Below are 12,999 nucleotides of genomic sequence, written 5' to 3' on the forward strand. Positions count from 1 at the left end.
TTTTGCTGTAGCAGGCAACTAAGTAAATGTCAGGAAAATCCTACTAGGACAACTGAACTTTATTTGAGGTTAATCAGTCTCTTTAATTGATGGCAGGTGTGTATCCAAGAAGACTGAATGCTGTAATTAAATCAAAAGGTGCTTCAACAAAGTATTAGTTTAAGAGTGTGCACACACAACAAAGTATTAGTTTATGGGCGTGCACACTTATGCAACCAGTGTATTGTACATTTTTTTATTTTTTATATTTTTCTTCTAACAGATTTGTTTATTTTGCAATTGAATTATACAGGTTATAGGTCACATTACAAGTGTGAAAAGTGTTGAATTTATTTACTGTGGTCTCACTTTTTTATATAAAAAAAACTGGCATTTTAACAGGGGTGTGTAAACCTTTTATATCCACTGTATCTAAATTGCCTAGACATAGTAAGACTTAAGTTTAATTCTGCTGGCTGCCCAAAAAGCAATTACTAGAAGATGGAAATCAAAGTCTAAGCCAACTATATTTGAAATATTGATTATTATAAACAAGATACAGGAACTGAAGTGGGATCTTTAGAAAAGGAAAGGAACAAATTGCATAGAAATTAATGTAAATTATGGGAACAATACTTGCAGAATAATGTTCCGAAGGAGTGAGGCTTAAGGAAAATCAGGAATTGAGCAGATTATGTAATACTGGACTTATGATAAAGAAACAAAAGATATGTGATACATAATGTATGTAAAAGGAAAATGTTAATATGACTTGGTTTCTTTTCTCAATGTAGGTTTGCCTATAACCTAAGCGATCATTTAATAAAGGTGTTTAAAAAAAAGGTAGTTTGTGCCCCACACCACCTCAGTGCATCAGCAGAACTATAAGGACAGAAAACAAACTCATTCTAGAAGGCTGATGGCATGCCTTCACTTGCAGATCATGACCACTCATATTCAAGGATCACAAACTAGATACACCCAGGACAGGGGGCCATATCCTACAGCCTCATCATTCTTCAAGATGCATCTCAGTGCAGCCTCTATTAGTCTAATTTTATCCATGTCAGATGATGTGTCCACCTGCATCACTGAGGTGGCTTATTTGCACATGCTTGCTTCTACTCATGTGCATTACAGGCCTCTGTCACTGGCTTGGCAAATGCAAGCATATATTCCTAGTGCTGATGCAGCATGCTAAGCATTTGCCAATGCTAGATGCCAGTCCGGTGGCAACTGGACCACATCCCAAAGATGGGCATGCTGGCATCAAATGCTCATGCTCATCTTCCCCTGCAGATCACTCCCAGTGCCTGATTCTATCCTTAAACTTACGACATCTGCATCTTACTCAGGGCTACATACCTCTAAGCTACACAGCCTAACTTACTGACATACAAATAATGTACTGGAGGGTGGATGAGATTTAAGGGAAGGCAGGAAGTGAATGAGCTATGTAATGTTTAAATGACAATGACTGGATAAATTATAAGTGGTGTATAATGTTTACAATTTTGTAACCGATCTAGATATCCGCTTATAACCTTTTGACTGGGTTGTGTTTTTTGAAACAAGAGACATCTTTATTAAATTATCACTTAATGACAGGCAGTCATACCTATATAAATGAAAACAAACCATACTGACATACATTCAGTTACACATCACTTATAATTTATCCAGTCATTATCAGTCAAACATTAAAAAGCTCATTCAATTCCATCCTTCCCTTAAAACTCATTCCCCCTCCCAAACATTACTCTGCATGCATCATTCCTACAATTCCCTTTTTGTATGTAATTTGCTCCTACAAAGGTAATGGAACACCTGCATTTCCATTATGAGTGCGAAGTCAAAAATCGTCGTAATGTTTTATTTCTTCCTGTTTGAACACTTCAGACATTTGAAAGCATCACTACCTGAGAGAGATGAACAGTAGTTTTAATTCTGATACTAAAACAGCACAAAATATTTATAATTTTATTTATCATGCATCTGTCCCAGGAGAAAAAGTGTAAAGTTCATTTTCTGTGAAATTAATCGAATGAAATATGAAGTAGATATGTTAATTTATACAACTATAATAACAATTCTCAAAGCCAACACCCATGCTGTGTTATTTTGATATATCCTTATTTTGATAAGAATATGCCCCTTCTTATATGGTGCACTCCTTCTGACTGTGAATACATAAAAAACTGGTTGTAAATAAAAAGTTCTGATTGTTTTCATTCAAAGATACTCCCTCTGTTTATTAGAAGGATGCTATGTAAGTAGCAGTTCAACAAATGACTGAATGATCATTTCTAGCACTGTTGCTTCCTGTTTCTATGGCTTTTGTCATATAAATTGTACAACTGTGCTTTGATTCCTTTTACTAGTCAACCATACGCTGAAATGGCTATAGAGGTACTTGTGTGGTGATGTAGCTGTTGTACCCACTATACCTGCTTCATTTTTTGAGTCTCAGCCTTGTGGGAATCATCTTAATATTCTTTTGGGACTGACTCTAATCATTTGGATGTTTCTTTTTAAAGTTGGAATCCTATATCTGGGCATCTAGGTACAACCTTCAAAGAAACAGGATGAAGTTTGTGACTTGCCTGTTTTGCTGACTTTTGAAATTGCATCTTAGGAACTGTACCTGTTTAAATTGTGTCTTATGTTTTGTGACAGAATGGAATTTTGCGGGTAGGGGCATCCAGAATCAAGCCAAACAATACAGCATAAAAGATTCCCTTTTTTTAATCTCTGCTACTTTGCTCTTTCTCAGCTTTGCTCCATGAATGGTTTGTAAAAGGGTGGCTTGTGCCAGCATCTGAAATGAGGCAACTACCCTCCATCTTCGAAGAAAAAAGGTTTTATATACAATATTTTAATATAGGATCATAGGAAGTTACTAGCCTATTGGCCCTGAGGCCCTTACACGCCTAGCCAAGAATTTAGCCCATGTTCCGACAAGTCAGCACCATATGCCCCTGTCCAGCAGGGACACAGGTGGAATCCCAAGGGTGTATTTATTGTTCCCCATCCAGTTATCCAGGTTGCTGTTAAAAAGGGTTAATGAGGTACTCTGCTTGACATGGAGTGGGAGTCTACTCCACAGAAGGGGGAGTCTCTGAGACACAAATCTCTCTCCCCACAAAGTCCTATTGATGTCACAGACCAGGCTGAGGTCATGCATGTGGGTTACTCAAGTGGAATGACCCGAGTTACTTGAGTATATCATTGTATATAGGTAGGTACTAGGCTATCGGCCCTGGGGCCTATACAAGTCCAGCCAAAAAGGTACCCTAGCTTTTGCCACCCAAGAAAATTATTTTCCTGTGCCACTGTCGAGCAGAGCCACAGAGGTGATCCCCAGGGTGAATTTCCTATTTCCCATCCAATCATCAAGATTTTCTTGAAGAGTGCTAATGAGGAGCTTTGTTTGATATAGATAGGTAGTTTATTCCAGAGTATGGGAAGTCTCTGGGACAGGAATCTATCCCTCTGGCATGTTCTGTTTATTGTGGTGACAAGGTTTAGGTCCCTAGAGCGTGTAGCTTGGAGGGACTGAGATTTCTTTAAGTGGAGCATGTCCAACAGCTCTGGGTTTGACATAGCTTTGTATGTTAGGCAGAGATCACCTCTGAGTAGACGATATGCGAAGGAGTAAAGCTGGAGTTTTTTGAGATGGTCTGCGTAGGGCATCTGTTCGAGGCTGGTAATCCTCTTTGTGAGGTATTTCTGTGGCCTTTCCAGTTGTTGTAGATGTCTTGTGAGGTACATACCAAAAGGGGCGTTGTACTCTATAATGGGTCTAATGAGTGATAAGTAGAGGGGAACAATGACCTCTTTTTTTCTGGATGAGAAACCTTTTGTGATGTGGTGTGCCACGTAGAAGGATTTCCTGACTACTGTGGCAATGTGATTATCAAAGGAGAGACTACTGTCCACATGTGTCCCAAGGTCTCTTATCACACTTTCGGTGTTAAGTATACTACCGCCTATGTTGTAGTTCATGGGTACAGAGTTTTTACCAAAGGGGATGACAATGCAGTTTTTGGCATTGAGCTTGAGGCCATGGCTTTGACACCAGGCATCTGTCTCAGTGAGGCCCTTTTGTAGGATGTCCACATTGTTAGGAGTTTCGATTATGGCTCCTAGTTTGCAGTCATCTGCGAACTTCATTAGCCAAAGACCTTCTTTGTTAGCCTGTACTTCAGACAAGTAGATTACAAACAAGAGAGGACCCAGGACTGAACCCTGTGGTACTCCACTTGTCACTGGTCTGAAGTCAGATTTGGAGTCTGCTACTTTCAGTGTGGGTTCTGTCAGTGAGCCAGTTGGCAACCCATCTTGTGACATAGGGATTTATACCAAGTTTAGTGAGTTTATCTATAATTCCAGAGTGGGGGATGGTGTTGAAAGCCCTGGTAAGATCCAGATAGGCTGTGTGAATCACATTACCCTTGTCTACGGCTTTGGTGACTGCTTCAAAGAAGTCTATCAGGTTTAGGAGACATGACCTGCCTTTTACAAACCCGAACTTGGTGGGGTCCAGAGTTTGGAGATTACCAATGTCTTTGTTTATAAGTTCCATGATGATACGTTCCATGGCCTTGCAGACCAGGCTCGTCAGGGTAATGGGGTGGTAGTTCCCAGGGTCCATGGTGGCTCCCCCCTTGTGGAGTGGGATAACCGTCGCTGTGTGCCATTCAGCAGGCACAAAGCTTGAGGTGAGGCGATGATTGAACATGGTACTTAGGTGGGGTGCCAGTTCATTCTGTAGTTCATGTAGAACGCAGCCTGGGATGTTGTCTGGTCCCATGGATGCTGTACTCTTGGCTTTGGAGAGTGTGTTTTTTACCTGTGCAGCCGTGATTACAGGAACTTTGCATTCTTCCGGTATAGAGATGGGCTATTTAGGGGGTGAGAGGGGGGTAAAGTTAGCACTGAACCCATCTGCCAGGATGTTGGCAATATCAGTTGGGTCTGTATATTTATTTGGGTTGGGTTTTAATTTTGCATTTGTTGTTAGGAGGTGTTGGTGTTTTTCCAGTGGTCACTGCTAATGAGGCACTATCTTTGCAATTTCACTTTTTTCGTGAAAGGATTCTTTGTGATGCTTTTTAATAAATGCATGCTCATCTTTTTCTTAGATGGCATATGATCTAGATATGATACTTTATCAAAATGGGGTTGTGATTTTACTATTTTGGGAGGATGAGTAGGTTCCTTAGTTGGAATGCGAATGGTCTCCCTCACCAGTTAAAAGGGAAAAAAATCTTCCGTTACTTGAAGAAACTAAACCTAGATAGAGTTTGCCTCCAAGACAGACACTTGAACCAATCTAAGCACTTAAAAATGAACTGGAAAGGATAGGTTTTACAGCATGCTCTTATTATTTGGAGGGGCAACACCTAGGAGTAGTGATATTAAGAAGATGCTTTCCAAGGCAGATATAGGGTATTCTGACTGATGAGTGGGAAAGGTGCCTGTGTGTTAAGAGGAACTTTTAGGAGGGATTCAGATTACTCTGACTGGAACCTACATTCTACCAGCAACAATACAAAAGGGACTTTTCAGTAGAGCTGAATTGCATGGGTTGGAGATAGTAGTGTTGTGTGGACAAGGATGAGTTTAAGCTCTGGGCCAAGACTGAATGTTGTCTCAGCTCTGGGCAGGTTCTTGAAGAATTTTTGCCAAACAATGGGTATGTAAGACCCCTTTAAATGCTATCACCTACAGGGTTACTTATACATATGCTTTTTGCCCAAATACAGATGCTTTTCTGGAATAGGTTTGTTTGTTTGTGTCTTTCGGCTTTTAGGAGTAGGGGTCGCCACAGCAGAACTCTGGTCCGCTAAATAAGGTAAGATGTTTATTACAGAACATGCTGTTTTAATTAGATCTTTTCAAATTTATCTTATTGACCCTCTCAGACCATGCCTCTCATGTTTGTAGTAAGATTAGGGGATTTCCGAAGGAAAAACTTCTGAACGGATGATATTTTCTTGACTGGTGGTCTGGAGTTGGCAAAGGACATTTTGATACTTCTGCAAAGGGAGCATCTGTGCAATTTATCCTTCACATACTACCATATGACGGATACTGGAAAGTGGCAAAGGGGTCAATCGTTACTATGGCAACATATGGGGAGACAGCAGTCATATCTAAAGCTGAGAATGTTACAGCAAGACTACACTTTGAGATTTACAAGGCTCAAAAGGGTAATTCTCATAAATGGTCAACAAGCTATAGAGATGCATCAAACAGCAAAACCAGGATTAGAAAATTACTTACAATATAAATGACAGCAAGCTCAAGCAAGACTCAAGACGGAGGTTTTTAATTTGTCCTCCTGCTCAAAATTCATATCCTTGGCTGTTAACCTCCAGCAACAACAAGGTGAGAGAGAGAGATTGTTTGAATTATCAACTTGCTAACCAGACTGCTGTCCCTGCCCAGATTACTAACCTGGTACCTGTGTAATAAACTGTTGGATTTTTACAAAATCGGAGTACGTATTTACTACTTTAAAACTGGAAAAACTGTTGCCTTCTGGTTGTTCCTTGGCTATATATATATATATATATATATATATATATATATATATATATATGTGTGGGTGTGTGGGCTACCTATGAAAGGATCGAGCAGCTGAAATATCGAACAGCATATGGTCGAGACCATATAGTCGATATTTCAGATGATCGATCACAGTAAACTATGAATAAAACAAAAAACCAACAAACAAGAAGACGTTACTGCAGGGGGTCAAGCCCCCCTTCACCCCATACCCCCCATACTTAAATATACCAACTCCGAGATTGCACTACAGCAGGGAATAGGAATACTTCCCATTCTGTACTGTATTGTCAGTGTAGCGCAATCTCGGAGTTGGTATATTTAAGTAGGGGGGTGTGGGGAGTGCAGCCCTGCAGTAACGTCTTCTTGTTTGTTGTTTTTTTCATAGTTTACTGTGATCGATCATCTGAAATAGCGACCATATGGTCTCGACCATATGCGGTTCGATATTTCAGCTGCTTGATCTTTTCATAGGTAACCATATATATGTGTGTGTGTGTGTGTGTGTGTATCTTTATATATATATATATATATATATATATATATATATATATATATATACATATATACATATATATATATATATATATATACATATATACACATATACATATATATATATATATATATATATATATATATAGAGAGAGAGAGAGAGAGAGATAAAATATGAAGAGGGTGTAACACATGATAAAACAAAGTAAATCTAGTAAATAGGAATCATGCAAAGTGTGTGCGCACACGAGTGTGTAAACATGCATATAAAAGCTTTAAATAGGACATATGCTTAACTATACCTAAATATTTTTTCACATACCCCTGCCCAGATTACACCCTGCTGGGCAAAAGCTCCTTGTAAAACTAATCAATTAAGACAATTCAGTGGAGACACAGACAGAATACTAGGGAGAAGTGCAGCTTAGCAGCAGACACCCATCAATGCTGTGGACACAAACAGAAACACACTAATAAAACCTTATATGGGATCAGGAAAATGTATCCTTTGTGCATTCCACAATGAAAGTGTTGTGAGCTCAGCAAAAGAAAAGTCAGAAGATATATTCAATATACAGTGCAACATATTAATAAAATACAGTTCCATAAACAGTGGTAAACTAGAAACTAGTAAAGCTGGAATACCACACAGAAAATAACAAAATTTCATACTGTTCAAACACTAAACTGCATCTGGAAATAATTTTTTACGAATGAAAACTTGACATTCAAAGGTCAAGAAATCACTGTTACATACACGTTTGCTGGAATACAAGCATGCATTACTACAAGCTGAACAGCAGTAAACAAATCAATGGCAGGAATACAAAAAGGTGATGGTAGGCCAGCATTCAGACAGCTACCAAAGATGAAAGCATACTCAAATCGTCCAAGTGTAAACCAAATCAAAAGTTCTAAGTATTTTAAAGCCTACTAGCAAAGATAAAATGTAATGTAGACAACTACACAGAAGTCCAGTATGAACTTATCTTACTACTCTGTAAAATGATTTGTAAGTTAAAAGTTAAGGTATGCTGTGCAATCCAATTAACTAAACCGAACAAAGGAAACTGTCCAAGGCTGCCAGCAGGTTGGGGGAGGGGGGAAATGAACTAAAAGATAAATACACACTAATTACTTCTTATATTTAATTATGTCTAAAACATGTTTTCGCCACATGTTGTGTGAAATTCTATTACCACTTTATCTGACAGCCATGACACATAGAAGCACTTCACAATGTTAAATTATACAAAAAAAAAAAAAAAAATGGTGCCTCTGATCTCATAACAAAATATTTCTCCTTCACGAATGTGAAAAAAAAAATATTCCAGAATTCCTACCTTTTCTCCTAGCATGGTTCTAAAATCACTGCAGCTGATGAGATTAAAATTTTAATCTCAAAATTTTGGAAACTATTTCATGCAACATGCTCTTTGTAATCTCACTAACTAGCAACATTTCAATTAACAAGATATATGGGAAAAAACTTCATATGCTGTCAACTTTATACAAAATGCTCTACAGCAAAATCTTCCAAGTTACTCAAACTGCAGTTTTAACAAAATGCAGTCAAATCCATGTACAAATTACCTTTGCTGTACTAAAATCAGAAGGTGGCTTTAGTATGAAAATTTGAAAAGGCTTTGCATTTGATGCCCTTCCTTGATGGAATCCGCTGAAGATACAAGCAGGACTCCTTCACTTCTTGCCATTTAATAAATACTCCCCTAGAATATCCTAGTCACCTTTTTATTTTTTTCAGTTTTTGTTAAATGTGTAGTAATCATACCCAAGACTAAAATATAAAACTTCTTAGAAATTCCTACTCTTTTTCTGCAGGAATAAACAAGCAAACAATCTTCAGATTACTTGAAATATATTTTCAATAATATGCCTGAAGGCAGTAATGTACAAATGTTATTCACAGAGGTGTTTTCTGTAGACATGAAATTTACAGGTAGTAATTAGGCTGCTGAGAGGTGACTTGTGCCTGGCCAATAGGGCTGTCTCCAACCCTGCTCTAATGGAAATGCTGCACATCTGCAAGTCAAATGGCAGAAGAGTCACTTGTTCTAAGGATTTCAATCTAATTTGTGACATTAACAGAACATGCTGCAGAGACAGATACGTCTCCCAGAGACTGCTGCTTCTGTGGAATAGACTTCCGATTCACGTAAAACAGAGTTCCTCACTGACCCTATTCAAACGCAGCCTAGATAACTGGATGGGAGACCAGAAATTCACCCCTGGGGTGTCACCAGGGTTGCCAGATTTCCAGCAACCCAGGTAGGGACAAAAAAAAAAATAGAAGGTCTCTCACGAAGTGAAGACCAAAAAAAAAAAAAAAAAAAAAAAAAAAAAAGGTCTTTAATGCGGAACACAGTTCTATATATACAACACTACTTATAAATCCAAACTGTGCTTGAAGTCAGCTGCACTTCAGATAAATGTCACTGGATCTTTAATCCAAACACTGTGTCTTCCCCATTTACACAATGACAATGTTGACAAGTTGAGTCAAACTTCCAAAAGAAATACATAGATTGCTGAAGGTCAATACAAACACATGTAACAGTTCTAAGGACTAGCAGCACTAGACAAGCTGCTCATATATTAGAATATTTACAAGTATGCACTGGGTCAAACCTGCACCACAGTCCCCCTTGCAGAAAACTAGCTAAATCACTCAGTACATAACTCATTTTAGTGTCTTGGGCTTCTGTGAGCAGTTCGGGTTAAAACATCCAGAAGACAAGGGACTCCTAAAGTAATGGAATAGAACAGCAGCTGAGCAACTCAATGGTGGAGCAAACACTGCTTCCTCAAACATCTTAGTTTCACAGTTGTGCTCCCAGCTGAGTTGCCTTCAGTGTATTAGGCAGCACCCACCCTTCCACAGCAGGTGGTATTGCCATGGCTTCTTTCCACTCTTCACTTACTTAACTAGCACACGGAGCAAAAACTTGCCCACCTCTAAATTTCTTTGATTTGTGTGACCCTCCCTCTATCCTCCTTAGTGTTCCATTTCTTGACCTTTGCACAGACGTTACTACTTACATCCAGCTCCTGAATTCAGACATAAAGTCTCTCATTTAATGTCCATTATGTGCAAATCACCAGCATCTCTCAACAACTCGTAATCTATCATCAGTTCCCAGCAATTTGGTCTGATTGCACATGACTTATTGACTCACCTTTGGGGCAAGCAGACTGAAAAATGCAAAGCTTTTCATAGTCTGAGTCTCTCTGGTTAGACTATACTAATATGATGACCTCTTCTCACCCCTCCATCATGAACTGCCGCAGACTGTTGGCTAATCGGTATGCCCGAAGACTTTAGGTTCCATTCCACAGTGGTGAAAAAAAAAAAAAAAGGTCTTTAATGCGGAACACAGTTCCGCATTAAAGAACTGAGCTAGCTCACTCTGCCTGCAATAAACACTGAGCTTCTCGTGTTTAATGCATTGCAGTTCCGCATTAAACACGAGAAGCTCCGTGTTTAGCGCTTTTTGATTGGCCCGTATACCGGCATATGGGCCAATCAAAAATCGCTAAACACGGAGCTTCTCGTGTTTTAATGCGGAACACAAGAAGCTCCGTGTTTAGCAATTTTTGATTGGCCCGTATGCCAGGTATACGGGTCAATCAAAAAAAAACAAAGTGGAGGCTGGCCGGGATTTAAACCGGCAGGGCGGGACTCGGGATCAGGCTACTGATCTCGGGACAGTCCCGCCCAAATAGGGACGTCTGGCAACCCTGGGTGTCACCCATGCCCCTCATGGACAGGGGTTGTCGGTGTTGTTCACAGACCCGCTCTGTTTATAAATTCATTCTGTGAACTACCCAAAAAGAGAAAATGGGGATACTTGAGATTAACATGGCTAGGCTTGTAAAAAGGCTCTAGGGCCGCTAACCTAGTAACCTCCTATGAACCTGTGAGGCTTTTTTTTTTGGGATGCTTGCGATGGTCAGTGGTATCAAAGTCTGATAAGTCTGGACTTGCACCTTTTCTCAGTCTTTAGTCTTTATTTCTATGCAAAAATGTGCCTCACATATCTTTAAATAAAATTAAAAATTACAGATATATAAACAGTCAGATGTAAAGCCATTTGCCCATTCTGAATGCACTCTTGCTTTTAACTACAGATTATACATGGAAAGGAAAATTGCTTTCTGAACCTAGCAGTGCTTTTGCTCTTCGTGAGTTTAAAAACACCAAACTACAAAGAGAAAATTTCAAGCATAACTGAATTAGAACCCAAGAAGTGATTAGACGTACAGACATCTGCTCTCGGTAAGTCAGGAAGTTTATAACTGAATACTGCTTCATAAAACAGAGGTGTCTGATATGACTGTGTAACCCAAATAGTAATAGCAGTAAATAAGTAATAGCAGTAAATAAGAACATTAAAATAATGTTTAGACCTCCCTCAAAAATAGCATTCACTTCAAGCCATCTCGGGAAAATGCAATGCCCTAAGTTGCTATCCAGCTGCTGACCACCCTATTAAAGCAAGTTGATTTAAGCCTTATCAAGTGAACCTGCTATCCTTTTAATGAAATAAATCTTTCACACTGGTCATACTTCAGGTGGTAAAAATGAGAACCAGTACCTTAGTGATGTGTTGCAATGAATTCCTGTGGTAGGTCAGGCAGCAGTAACTAGTCAGTCCAAAAGACTATTCATGTCTTCTGGATGGTATAACTACTAATCAATTGAAGCCAACAGAATATGCAATCACTTTTTTGCCCAAATAATGAACCAGCTGGAACCCACATAAGAACTTGCATTTCTAGCAGAAGAAGAAAGCTGCCCTTTGGGTGTCTGATACCCCCTTTTCTGAAAAGCCTGACAACAACTTGAATTGGTCACTCTAGCAGGAGTTGGAGCTGGAAGTCTTTACCTGAAACAGTAATATTTTTCCAGACCATTACATTGTGCATGCAAGTCATCCATCCTTAGAATAATGCCCTCAACCATACATTCCAGATTTAGAATATTTGACCTTTAACTATCTGATTTCATTACATGACTGTAACTCCTTCTCCCTTTTCAGTTTCTTAAAAGCCAAAAGTTGATGAACAGTAAGTCTGAAAAACAAAACTGAGACAAAAAATAAGGAAGGTTGCTATTACATTTCTTAATATTATTATTTACTGTTGCATAGGAACTGATGCCAAGCATCTGACTGACACCACATCTCATAGATACCAAGATGACTGGCATACTGGTTTGCTTTGCAGAAAGCCAAATCCAACAGCACTAGAAGGGATAATACATGTTAATCACCATGGTCTTAACAACAAAATAATGTGAGTATACTGAGTGTGGGTCATTTACTTTAATGTCAGAAAAATAATAAAAATATTCACGAACATCACACACATTGATAAGTCTTACATTGCCCCTTTCCATTCGCTGCTTCTGTATGGGCTGTTTTTCATTACTTCTTTAAAACAGCTGTAAACTGTATTTGATTGGTACTTAACATGTGACCACAAGGTACTATCACATCTGGATTGCAATTAACCTGCTTGATGTAAGGTGTAACATTTGGTGATTACTCATATAATTATGCTTTAGTCTCTGTACAATCCTTTTTGAGAACTAATCTTCACCGAACTGCTTTTAAGCTCTAGTATTTATAAAGCTATATTTATTTAACTCATTCTGTTTTGCATTCCTCGTTAATTTTTTGTTTGCAACATTATATCTGCCTTAAATGACAGGTGCCTACCTGCCTAACCTGACCCTCTTCAGACAGTTTAAAGGGGTCCACACTGTGACGTGCCACATTCTAGAACTGTGACATGTCACAGTGTGGCATGCCACATTCCATAAATGTTTATGCTAGTTAATATAGTGAAAGACAACTCAGTATCTTAACAGTCTATAGGCTCCATATCTCTTAGGGCAATGTCAGCCATTAGATATGAAAGCAAATATAA

At 38.8% G+C, this 12,999-nt stretch overlaps 1 protein-coding gene across 1 annotated transcript in view; it reads right to left on the reverse strand.

The window, feature by feature from the left end:
* Positions 1-12,999, reverse strand: part of LOC122814201 (threonylcarbamoyladenosine tRNA methylthiotransferase-like) — a 2,095,726-nt gene that overhangs the window by 963,962 nt on the left and 1,118,765 nt on the right. The window lies entirely within an intron of this gene.

The sequence above is a fragment of the Protopterus annectens genome, chromosome 10.part0, assembly GCF_019279795.1.
Source record: "Protopterus annectens isolate FY-2018-M chromosome 10.part0, PAN1.0, whole genome shotgun sequence".
NCBI lineage: Eukaryota > Metazoa > Chordata > Ceratodontiformes > Protopteridae > Protopterus > Protopterus annectens.